The 12,908-nt window shown below is 45.5% G+C and overlaps 1 protein-coding gene across 2 annotated transcripts in view; it reads right to left on the minus strand.

Annotated features, from left to right (window-relative positions):
* The window catches only part of LOC111874047 (organic cation transporter protein), a 71,647-nt gene that overhangs the window by 40,059 nt on the left and 18,680 nt on the right, over nt 1–12,908 (minus strand). The window contains exon 1 of one of the 2 annotated variants that reach the window (XM_023869188.2): nt 9,209–9,297. The exons of the other annotated variant lie outside the window; for it this stretch is intronic. The gene's annotated coding sequence lies outside the window, so the exon portion shown is untranslated. Of the gene's footprint in view, nt 1–9,208; nt 9,298–12,908 lie in introns of those variants that run through there. 2 annotated transcript variants of the gene reach the window in all.

The following is a 12,908-nucleotide window of genomic DNA, read 5'->3' on the forward strand; positions in this document are numbered from 1 at the left end:
TGGGATCGAATCCAGATGAGGTGGATTTGTTTCAGTTTACCTAATCTTTCCGGCCACAATATGGCCCTGGGATCGACTCAGCCTCTAACAGAAATGAGTACCAGGAATATTCCTGGGGGTAAAGGGAAGCCGGGGCTTAAGGCTGACAACCTCACCGTCAACTGTGAGTCAGTTGTCTAGAAAATGTTGGAACCTCGACATCTTACACCCCTACGGGGCCGCGCCATAGCTCAAGCGGTTAGTCGCTGGCTTCCCATCGCGGCAGCCCTGGTTCGATCCCGAGTCTGGTCAAGTGGGACTTGTGGTGGACAAAGTGGCGCTGGGGCAGGTTTTCTCCGAGTACTTCGGTTTCCCCTGCCAATCTTCATTCCACCAATTGCTCCGCAATCACCCTCACCTATCATCTGGGGCTGGTACAATAGGCCAGAAGTGGCCGCAGTACAAGGGACTTAGTCCCACCCCACTAGCAATAAAAAGAAATACACCCCTACGGGCCTCCACTGTCTGTTACTGGGATACCTTTACCCGTTCTACCATAGTGACATGGCTTTACCTTTTTTATGTAAATGTGGCCTATTTGGATTTTGGTTTGCTCGTGTTTTCTCTTTTATTGTTGTTGAGGAATTCGCCCTTTTTGGTTCTGTGGTGATGTGTGTGCTGTGATGTTGGGTGGGGGTTCTATTTCTGCTACTGTTGCTTTGTTGAACGTTGGATACGTGTGTAGTCTATTTACTAGGCAATCAATGCTTCACATTGGCAGCATGAATAATGGTGAATTATGACGTCTGCTGGAGAGGATTTTTTGAATATTGAGAACATTAGTTTGTCTTGGAGGAGTCGGGACAGCGTAGTCTGCCTACCGGCTGGACGACCGACGGGTCGGAGTTCGAGTCCAGGTGGGGGCAAGAATTTTCTCTTCTCCATGTCGTCCAGACCGGTTCTGGGATCCACTCAACCTCCTCTCCAATGGGTACCGGGGGCTCTTTCTCCGGGTGTAAAGCGGCCGGGGCGTGACGCTGACCACTCACCTCCAACTAGTGCCGAGGTTAAGAAAATGTGGATCTATACATCAACTCCCCCATACGTCTTCATGGCGTAGTGCTTAATTAGTTAAGCACAGGGACAACTTTAGCTTTTTTATATTTTTAGTTCGTCTTGTCGTCGGTGTATTGGGGGGTCTAAGGATTAATTTGGTTTTTCGACTCATCTTCTGTTATAAATTTTTAATACAATTATAGTTCATTGAATACCATTGGTGTTTTGTCCATGTTCGTTTTTATGTTATCGTGTATGATGAAAATTGAATGAGCATGTCGAAAGCATCCAGTGAACTGATGCTGCTGTGGGAATGTTTGTGCTGGGACTCGTCTCTCCTGCTTGTAGTTGTGATGGCCACCACACTGGAAGTGTTGTGACGTAGGCATCGGCTCGATAAACACGTTCCCGCGGACACACATTCCTGGTAACAGCCCGTTGCAACGCAATGGACGTGTTTTCCGCGAGCTCCGACCCGAGGCTATATAACAGTGACTCTGGCTCCAAGAGTAGTGCAGTGAATACCTCCACCGTGACCCTGCGAGTCGCAGGAGGCGATGAAAAGAGAAGTCTCAAATCTTAGATAATAAAATATGGTCGCGAGTCCCAAGGGACTCGGACCCGAGAAAGACTGCGCTGGCAAATATACAAAAGACAGACCCGTCCTCTCGTCAGAGAGGGCGCACCACAGAATCAAGACCGTAACTGTCAAACGGTAATAATTAATATCTGGACATGAGCTCCAGATGGGACTCGACACCAAGACTTACTGACTGACTGACTGACCGTCAGTAGCAATGTGACTTTGACTTTGACTTTGACAAGAGTAGTGTCTGTAATATAACTTACATTTCATCCCTTTGTTTAGTGATTGGTTTTCTTAATTTGAAAAAAAAAAAGAAAGTAAAGCTATCCCTGTAACAAGCAGTGGAGTCGCATAGGGTTGAGACGTCGAGGTTCCTATATTTTCTAGAGAGTTGGCTCACAGATGGCGGTGAGACTGTCAGGCTTACCTACCGGCAGCCCTTTACCCCAAGGAAGAATCCTGGTACTAATTTCGACCTCAAGGGCGTAGTGCGGCTGGAAGGATTAGGGCAATTGAAAAATCCAGTAACCTCATCGGGAATCGAATCCACAACCTTCCGGCTTGTGGCATAGTGTCTCAACCAACCACCCTACCGCGTGTCCTATTTCTCATTTTGTAACTTGCATATTTGCATAAGAGTAGCGACTAGAAAGCTCTGGTATGTAGACCTGAAGGAAATATACCACTAGGAAGACCTAGGCATAGATGGGAGGATAATATTAAAATGGGTCTAAAAGAAATAGAACGGGAGGGTGTGGACTGGATTCATCTCGTTCAGGATAGCGACCAGTAAACACGGCAGTGAACCTTCAACTTCCATAAAAAGCTCGAAATTTGAGTGCCTGAGTAAGAATTAGTTTGCTGAGAAGGCGTCAGCTTCACAGCATGAGTGACTGAGTGAGTGTGTACTTCAGTATGTTAAAATGTCAGCTATGTTCGTCTATGTTGACTGTCAGATATTTGCGTTATACCAGTATGTGTATATTATAACTGTTCTTCATTTAGTTTTTTCTAGCATAAGAATTTTATTTGTTATTTCGTCTGGTACAGAAATTTTGTTCTCATTATTATGTAACTGTTGGGCTTTTCTTTCGTTCTCAAAGCGGCTATGCTCCTCTTTGCTATATTTATTTGTGCAAATATTGGCACTATTTGCTTGTTTAGACATGTTCTGTTAAAATTTATATTTGCATTACAGAGCAGCGACTTATTCGCGCTCTGACTCAATGCTGTACATATGAGGGACAGTCAGTGAATAAGTCACAAGTGGATATAAAGCGTAAAACATGTGATATTCAGACCTGGAAGAAACATTTATTTCTCGACATATCCTCCACCAACACTGATACACTTATCCCATCGCTTTACCGGTGCGTCGAAACCCGCGGCATAGAAGTCTTTTGATTGCTGTCTCAGGGACTTCCGTTTCAACATCTGCGACTTTCGAAAGTCCTTGAGAGAATTTCTAGACCCAGCTGTGAACCGCTTTAAGCAACAACACTTCATACCGTAAAGAGGAAACATTTCTTTATGAATATCCTTTGTACTGAGTCCACAAGCACGATAGCCATTTTAACTACTGAAAGCAGCCTCTGAATATGCGCACGCGCCTCTGATACCTAGACTGTCATGAAACTGGACTGTGCTGCTACCTAGTGATAACATAGAAAGCCTATTATATCCATTACAGCTGTTTACTTCCATTTGTGACTTATTTACTGACTCTTTCTCGTAGCTCCACATTTTAGAATCCGGGGCTATTTCTGACCTAACCATCGTATGAACTTATATCAATGCTTTCTTTTTATTGCTAGTGGGGTGGGACTAAGTCCCTTGTACTGCGACCACTTCTGACCTATTTTACCAGCCCCAGATGATAGGTGAGGGTTATTGTGGAGCAATTGGTGGAATGAAGATTGGCAGGGGAAACCGAAGTACTCGGAGAAAGCCTGCCCCAGCGCCATTTTGTCCACCACAAATCCCACTTGACCAGACCCGCGATCGAACCCGGGCCGCCGCGGTGGGAAGCCAACGACTAACCGCTTGAGCTATGGCGTAACTTTTATTAATAGCCGTAACCATATATTCGAAACACTACACTATCTGAAGATAGCGGCAAACCTACCCTCCCACAGCCCGTAAAATACACTCGGCGCCGAACTTGTATTCGGGAGATACTCGTTTCGGACCTCTGACGGGACACCAGCGGTTCCAACTAGAGTTTCTCGTGGATTACCTCAGTCCCTCCAAGCGAATCACTTGATAATACAACAGAACGCCGATTATACGAAATAATAAATGACAAATGTGTTTTGGAAAATCGAAAATTCGGATAATTGGATTAAACTCTTGTCCACGAAAAACACTATTATAACACTACTAATGCACTATTATAATATTTAAAACCAACGAAATTTTAGAACACGTGAAACATGAAAAATTAGTAAATGTAGTTTTATGTTAACACTTTGAAACACTTTGGATTTTAGAGAGGCCAGCAGTGACGTCTGTTTAGCAGGCGCCTTCCTTGGTTGCGCTGAGTTCGGTTAACTGGCGTTCTTCTGTCTTAAGTCATTTCACCATCCGGCGCTATAAAGTCTAGATACTGATGTTATGAAACATCCTACAAAAACAAACACACATATTAACAGGCCATTCGCACACGATTTTATCTCAGGACTTGAATTGTAGCAGAGAAATCAGCGGTTAAAGTCTGCGACACATCAGAACAGTCTTCGGACCCTGGCGGTTAAAGGGACACAGTGGTCAAGACGGTAAATTGATAGCGTTTCGTTTAAAACCCTGTGATAGTGGGTGAAACAGACCAAGAATTCTACGAAAAGGAGTCTTTCCCTTCAGCCAAATTTCTTGTTAACAAGGGAGTTGCGTATTTGCCTACGAAGTGACATGCTGTTACATTACGACAAAACCGAATACAATTTTGATTAGCAACTACAACTCATATTTAATCTTAATGACCAGAAAATAAAGTGACCTGTCTCTCATTAGCACGGTGCAGAGTATTTGGTTGAGGCAACAACCCGTAAGGTCGCGGGTTCGATTCTCGTTGAGGTCATTGGATTTCTTTTTCAATTGACCTAAACCTTCCAGCCGCACTATGGTCCTGGGGTAGACACATCCTCTAACGGAAATGAGTACCAGGAATATATTTGGGGGCAAAGAGCGGCCGGCGCGTAAAGCTAACCTCACCACCATCTGTGAGCCGATTGTCTAGAAGATTTTGGAGCCTCGACGCCTCGCAACCCTGTGGGCCTCCACGGCCTGTTACAGGGACAGCTTTGCCTTTTTTCCTCTTTTATTAGGAACATAATAAAAATCCTCGCCTTATATTCGGGCCAATAGGAGAGCCTCATAGTTCTACACATCTGTCCATACTAGACAGAGTTTAGCTCGTCTCAAAATCCATGTGTGTGTGGGGGGGAGGGGGGGCGAACAGCGAGAATAAGAAACTGCTGGAACAAATTTTAAGTGATACGGATTGATGAGATGTCCGGCGGAGAGGGGGGAAAATATTTCGCTATTCCACCCTGTGTCCAAACCGGCTCTAGCTCCCACCCAGTGTCCTGTCCAGTGGGGACCTAAGGTCAAGCGGCTGAAGCATGAGGCTGTTCACTCACCTTCATCTACTGCCGAGATTACGTATGCGGGAAACTATTTTTAAATCCCCCCTCCAACGTTCTCATGGTTCTGTGCTTAAGCACGCGCAGGGAGGACTGTACTGTTTGCCTTTGATGTTAACATTTGTAGCTTGACTACTGCTCAGTCCATTCCAACTGTCGCATAAATGAATCTGCTAATACCAAGCGCCACTACTCGAAATGGTCGTGTAACACCGCGTTGTATTCATGGTGTTTTGGGTGTCAAACCGCGGCCCACACACTGATGTTCCTTTAGGCAAATAATGGGCCGGGCGGGACCTTGCCATCTGTCGCGACAGCTTCAACGTCCTTGACAATTCACCACACGTTTATCTGTCCAACATTCAACGCTATATACCGTGTGCCTTCCTACTTGGCCGCTCTCAACACCATGCGCAGTGGCCATGTGCGAGTCTAGATTTTGTATGCGTTAGTGTATGGACCTCAGTTACATTGCAACTACAACCACTGTCCTACTACTTACCATACTTCTTACGCGCAACCAAAATGCCAACTCCAGACACATGGCATGTACCTTATTCGGTAGATAAAGAGTGTTTAACGATTTAAAGACTGACTGCAAAATTGATGCTGGCCCTCGTCAGCACAGTTACTTTTGGTTCCTGGTCCCACGGTACTCATGACCATATTTTCAAAACTGAATTTGTCCTAAATTATATAAATTCAATTCGTACCTCACAGGAAACACATTACGTCTCCGCTACAGAGCCCGACCGGTTAATGCTGTTTAGGGAAACAGCCGCTGTTTACTGTGAGAACCGTATGGAACACACAGAAACACTCTGTGGCAGAATGCAGTATATATAAGAATTCAGTTCGTACCTCACAGGAAACATTACGTCTCCACTACAAAGCCCAACCGGTTAATGCTGTGTAGGGAACCAGGCGCTGTTTACTCTGAGAACCGTACGGAACACACAGATACACTCTGTGGGCAGAATGCAGTATATATAAGAATTCAGTACGTACCTCACAGGAAACACATTACGTCTCCACTACAAAGCCCAACCGGTTAATGCCGTTTAGGGAAACAGTTAAAAAATGGTAAAGCCATACCTGTAACAGGCCGTTGAGGCCCATAGAGTTGTGAGATGTTGAGGCTCCCACATTTTCTAGACAGTCGGTTAACAGATGGCGGTGAGGTTGTCAGCATTATGCCCCGGCCGCCCTTTACCCCCAGGAAGATTCCTGGTACTTATTTCTGTTAGAGGCTGAGTCGACTCCACAACCACAGTGCGACTGGAAGGATTAGGTCAATCGAAAAAATCCACCTCGTGGGGACTGGAACCCGCGATCATCTGGCTTATAACATAGTGCCTCAACCAACTACGCTACCGCGTGCCGTTTAGGGAAACAGCCGCTGTTTATTGTGAGAACCATACAGAACATACAAATACACTCTCTGGGCAGAATCAGAGTTTTAGCATGTGGAAGCAGGCGGTACGTATAGTAATCATTGGGCTTTAAATGGTTAAATATAGACCTACATTAAAAAACACGTGACAGTTTAAAATGTGACATAAACTTTGGTGACTTATTCTTGCTCGTAACGGCTCGCTGTGGGCTTCAGTCCAGAGTGCCTTCTTCCTTACATCTGTAGCTTTGCTTCATCAGAAGCTAAATTAAACCTGGGCAGCTGAGCTTGCTACAGAGCCTGGACTGACAGAGGCTTCTGTTGAACAATGTGGACCGACTCTGTGGTCTAGTGGTCTGAGTTCCTGGCTACAGATTTCCGGCGTTACCAGATTTTCTGAGAAACAGTGGGTCTGGAACAGGGTCCACTCAGCCATGTGAGGATAATTGAGGAGCTATTTCAAGGAAATAGCGGCTCCGGTCATGGGAATCCGTTGCGCTGACCACGTGACACCCTCTATCAGCAAAAGTTGGCATTAATTTCGCCGACAAGTGGCGGTCGCTCGGTCGATATAGTTCGCTTGCGGACTACAGGCCACGGAGTTCTTTTTAAGTTGAAAACTATGTAAATGTTATATTTCGTGCATATAAAATTGTAACTATGTACACTTGACAGATACAGAGACGAGACACCATTATGTAACAAAGAACCTCTCGTTCGAGATGATGCCCCGACCGAAGTAATGCTGTCAGAGTCAGGAGTTCAACACGAAGACGGACTGACCGTCGTAATGTGATTTCCACTGCGACTTTCTACTTAATCTTGTACCCATAAAGTGCCAGGAAAAGTTCCTCCGAAATGGCTGTAACGATATATCAGAATACGTGACCTCATATCCCCGAAGATAGTAATCCTGGTACATAGAAAACAGTACAAACAGCTTCACAGATTTTCAAATTACGCCCCTAACATGCATCAAGATATTACTACTCAAGGCTCCCATTTTTTGTCATGATTTTCTCAACATAAACTGAACTAAAATAATTTAATTATTTACTTACTGTGAGCCTTATGAGCATATATTCTTGGTGACCACACTCCCACTATTTACCGTTTTGACGTCACGCCAAACACGAGAGATAAATCCCTTTCGCATTATGTATCCGGTAATTATGCCCCAGAAACCGGTTCGCAGACGCAGAGAAACAGGAGTTAAAACTGATAAAATTATAAAGAGGAATCCACTACAGAAACCGACATGTGACATCAAATGGTTCATTTTAATACCACAGACTCACGCTGTAGGCGAAATATTTCGTAGCATGTAACGTTCCCTGTTGCCGGTCACGGCAGCCGAGCGGTCTAAGGCATGTACTGTCTTCACCCGCTTGGAAACCGGGATCGTGGGTTTGAATCCCACTCAGGGCATGGATGTTTAGTTTGTCTGTGTTTGTGTACAGGTAGAGGCCTTGCGACGAGCTGATCACCCGCCCAAGGAGTCCTACCGAATGTGTAAGATCTAGAAAAACCGAAGTGAACGGAGAAGTTCATGGAGGTAGGCCTACGCCCACTAGGGCCGTAGTGCCAAGGAAAAAAAGTTCCCTGTTAGAATTAAACACATCAACACCATGACTAGAGCGAAACATAGGCCCTGTTGTGAATCTGACGACTGCAAATTTGCACATGAAATTGAGGTTTGTGGGAGGGTTCTGAATGAGAAGCCATTCTCCGGCGCCCAGCTCAGAGTACCACCTGCTTTTGTGTTCTCTAGCGGCGCGTCATAAAGCCCCAGTGTTCCTGCGTATTCCCTTGTTGTCACAATATTCTCTTACAAATTACCCAACTGATTTCCGTAGAGGAGATGCTGTACATGTGAGAAGGGCGTGGGGACAGAGCCGACCTTTTGAACACAACAGAATATGGAACTGCTAAAACATTTTTGTATAACAGAAATGAAGGCTTATGAGCTGTTCGAGACACATCTGTACACTAGACATTAACGGGGATTTGTATGTTCTAGACGCGGTTGTACAACAGACAGAACGAGGGATTATGAAACTGTTCAAGACACGTTTTTACAATAAACACAAACGAGGGATTGCGAAATTGTTCAATACACGTTTATATAACAGCAATGAGAGATGGTTTAACTGTTCAATACACGTTTGTATAACACAAACGAGAGATTGATGAACTCTTCGAGACATGTTTGTACAACAAACAAAAGCGAGGGACTGATAAACTGTTCAAGACACGTTTGTATAACAAACGGGAGGTAATTGAACTGTTAGACACACGTTTGTGGGACAAACAAAAGCGAGAGACTGATAAACTGTTCAGGACCCGTTTGTGAACAAAAACGAGAGAGAGTTAAACTGTTGAAGACCCGTTTGTATAACAAAAACGAGAGAGAGTTAAACTGTTCAAGACTCGTTTGTATAACAGAAACGAGGGTTCATAAAACTGTATAAAGCGCATTTGTACAACAAGCAGAAAGGAGAGTTTATGTAACTGTTCAAGACGGCGGCATCGAATAGCATGCAATACTCTTACCGGTTAAGGCCCCCTTGCTACACGACCTCCTGGCGCCGCGTGGCTCTGCCACCAAGAAACTGAGTCGTTCTCATCCGCGCCGTGATCAATAAAACAGCGTGGTCAAAACTGCGTGAGGAGGACAGTCGGCAGTGCAACTCACTGTCGTTACCACCCCTCCCCTCCATGACTCTTATTATTAGTCCTGACCGTCCTGACTGCTCACTGGCTACAAGCAGCACGATGGGGAGAGGGGTTCTGACAGTGACCCACCCCATAGTAATGGAGCACTTCTCCCGGGGGTTACGGGATTTTTGGACTTTGTTCATCCTCCTATTTTCTAAGAACCTACGAACACAACGTTTCGGAACCTGAATCTGTTTCCGTCCTCAGGTGAAGGGGAGAGACACCTTACTCTGTTGTATTCCTTAGAAAGAGCTATCCTCCCTCCCATGAGGACTTTAACCAACGTCTGATAGCATTATCCGAAGGTGGAGCTTTCCCATATGGAGTTCTGTAACGACGTTGCGTTTTGATAACGGACTTTGTTTTGAAAAATGAAAGTACGGACGTGGTTTTCTTTCGAAACAATCACCATTTTGAGATATGACGTCATATTTTCTCACAGAAATCAATGAGGCGATTATAGCGTTGTCAAATTAAAGCTGTTAAGTTATATTTCGATATTCCGTCATCAGTTTTATTTTATTGTATCCGGTTTGAAAATTATAGGCCACGGAAACCTCGACAATAATTTAGAATCACTCTGTATTTCTCCCGGAATTGGAACATGGCGGGCGGCAGTCGTCTCAAATCTGTCGCCCAGGTGCAAAATGAGTCCCTCACGGTGTCACTGTCTGTAAGTTTTGCTCGGCTACATATGTGAGTCGCCCTTTCTGAAACGCTGATGAGAAGTTCCTACGGATAGCAGTGTAAGGGTCAGCAAGAGTAAGACTCGTATGATTCACTCCCATTCGAGGGACACTGATTATCACGCTCGCTGTGAACTTGGAAAGTTCTGGGAACTCAGCTACCGTGCACATGTACTAAGATACTTACATTTTCTTTGAATTTTTATAATTTAACAAAAGAGGTCGAGAAACCTGGATAGTGCAGTCGGTACAGCAGCTGACTACGGGATGTACGACCGAGGAGTCGGAGTTCGAGCCCCTGTAGGGTCAAGAATTTTCTCTCATCCACGTCGTCCAGACTGGCTTTGAGGTACACCCAACTTCCTATCCAATGGGTACCGGGGTAAATCGACAGGGGCTTGAAGCTGATAACTCACCTCGAACTAGTGCCGACGTCAAGAAATTGTGGATCTGTACATCCACTCCCCCATACACCTTCATGGCTTAGTGCACAGGGACAAAATTACTTTACTTTTACTCAAATAAGTCGCCGGCAGCTATGTAGCGTTGTGTTGGTAGAATGGCAGTCAATATTGAGTCGGGAAAGTCGTGGCCTAGTTAGAGACATTATCCCAGCATGTCATAGTATCTCAGAGCTTGCAATGTGTGCCGTTACTTCAGTTTAGGGGGACGAACTGTCGGTGTCATGCGAACAGCGAATCCTTTTGGCCACATGCACACCCTGAAACTGGTTCAGATGCCTTGCCGCTATGCCAGGAACCGGTTCTGCCAGTATCCAGTTTGGGGTTGGGTTCCTGTGTTCGCATAAGCTTCAACGTCTCACAGCTGAGAACCGGCAGACAGCAAAATGTAAGCATAGCGTAAACATTCCGTCGTGTTCGCTTTGTTATTACTTTCAGATTTTCAATTTGTGAATACTAAGGTCCGCCCCCCTCCATTGGGGTGGGGTGAGACTGAGTCCACTTGGTATGTCGGCCACTACTGGCCTACTGTACCAACCTCAGAGGAGAGATGATGGTGTGGAGCAGTCGGTGGAATGAGGATTGGCAGGGGAAACCGGAACTTGCCACAGTGCCACTTTGCCCACCAAAAATCCCACATTACCTGACCTGGGATGGAACGCGGGCCGCCACGATGGAAAACCGGCGACTAACCACCTCAGCTATGGGACAGCTCTTCGTGATCTCCTGCAGGACTAGTCTACAGCCTGGACTATCAGGGAATCACAGTTCTGTTCCAGGCAGAAACAAGGCAGTTTTCCCTTTCCTACAGCTGAGGGACTCCCAGTCTTCAGTCCAATAGGCGCCGGCGCTATTTTCCTGCAGGTAGAGCGGCCGGGCTATGAAGGCCACACGTCACCTCGCTCTAGTCCTGTCTGACCTATGGCTCTACGCGCCTGGGGACCTTGACCGCTTTTTCAGTTCCTTAATCCTATACACAACCGGTAGGACTCCTTGAACGGGGGATCAGCCCATCGCAAGGCTGCTACCTACACACAGAATATACGCATACAGACATCCATGTCTCGAACAGGATTCGAACCCATGATCCCAGTGTTCCATCGGGGGAAGATGATTCACGCGTTAGATGGCGCGGACACTGGGATCGGCACCTCGTTCTAGTGCCGAGGGCTGTAACCTCCTGCATATATCTTCATTATGTGGCACTTCACTAGCGCAGGGACAGTTTTCCGTCTCTTGTAAATGCTGTAAATAGGCGGGTACTTAGATGTCAAATGCGCTCAAAATCTGTGCCACGGTTGTTGAATTATGAGATCGGGAGGTGTAAAAATAACTTTTATTTGATTATCTCGAAACCCTAAGACTTGGGGGGAAAAGTGCACTGGGCATAAAACGTGTGACTAAGTTTTCTCTGCAGCTTTCGTTGGGAATATTTTTCGCTGCGGTGAATATTTAGCGAGTTAGGTTCAAGAGACGCGGAGGTACAAGTGTAGATCTTCTTTCAAAGCGATTTAAAATCGGTGAAGTCATTACATGTTCATCATTACTGACCATAATCAGTAAAAAGAGTTTTCCCCTACTACACAATTAAGCACTATGCCATGAATATACACATGGGGAAGTGGAGGCATGGCTCCACGCATTCTTAATCTCGGCAATATCTGATGTTTGCTGTCGGATTCAGCCACAGGTAAATAAATATGATATAAGAATTGAGGTTATGAAGAATTCTGTCTTCTGCTTGCCACCTACTTGTTGCTTGGCTTATTTTTCGATCCTGAGGATGGAGGTGATATGTTCCGCCGAAACGTCGGTTGACTTTCAACAGACTACACGGCGTTCTATCCTAGGAAGGAAGATGGGCGGGAATGGTAGCCGGTTGTGACCTTGCCATGGCGGGGGAACGGTGTCCTGGTCTGATCACTACACTGACATCTGTGAGTGTGCGCCACAGTTCAGCGGGTAACCTCACGGAGAAGTCTCGTGTGCTCTACTCTCCGAAATAAAATGAGAATCTGGCAACTCTGTAACGACGACAGATTATTTTTCAGACTAACAACTGTGTCAGTTGGTCAAAAGTTACCGACGTTTCAGGGACCATCTCTGTCCATATCATCTGATATTTGACCAACTGACAAGGCTGCTGGCCCCAGAAAATGCTATCATCGTGTCGCTCTGAAAGCTAAGTTCTAATGATGACGTAAGCATCTACGTCATTACCTGATTATGATGTTTTAGACACAGAAAAGCGTAGCATTCAAACAAATTTCGTCATAAATCGTTGAACCCCTCTCCATTACGTACCTGACACCTTGCTTTAGTTGGTTATTTAACGACGCTGTCAGTGTGTAGCTTATAAACATCGGATGATAGAATGAATGATGAGTT

Source organism: Cryptotermes secundus, unplaced genomic scaffold (assembly GCF_002891405.2).
Source record: "Cryptotermes secundus unplaced genomic scaffold, Csec_1.0 scaffold1801, whole genome shotgun sequence".
In the NCBI taxonomy this organism is placed as follows: Eukaryota; Metazoa; Arthropoda; class Insecta; order Blattodea; family Kalotermitidae; genus Cryptotermes; species Cryptotermes secundus.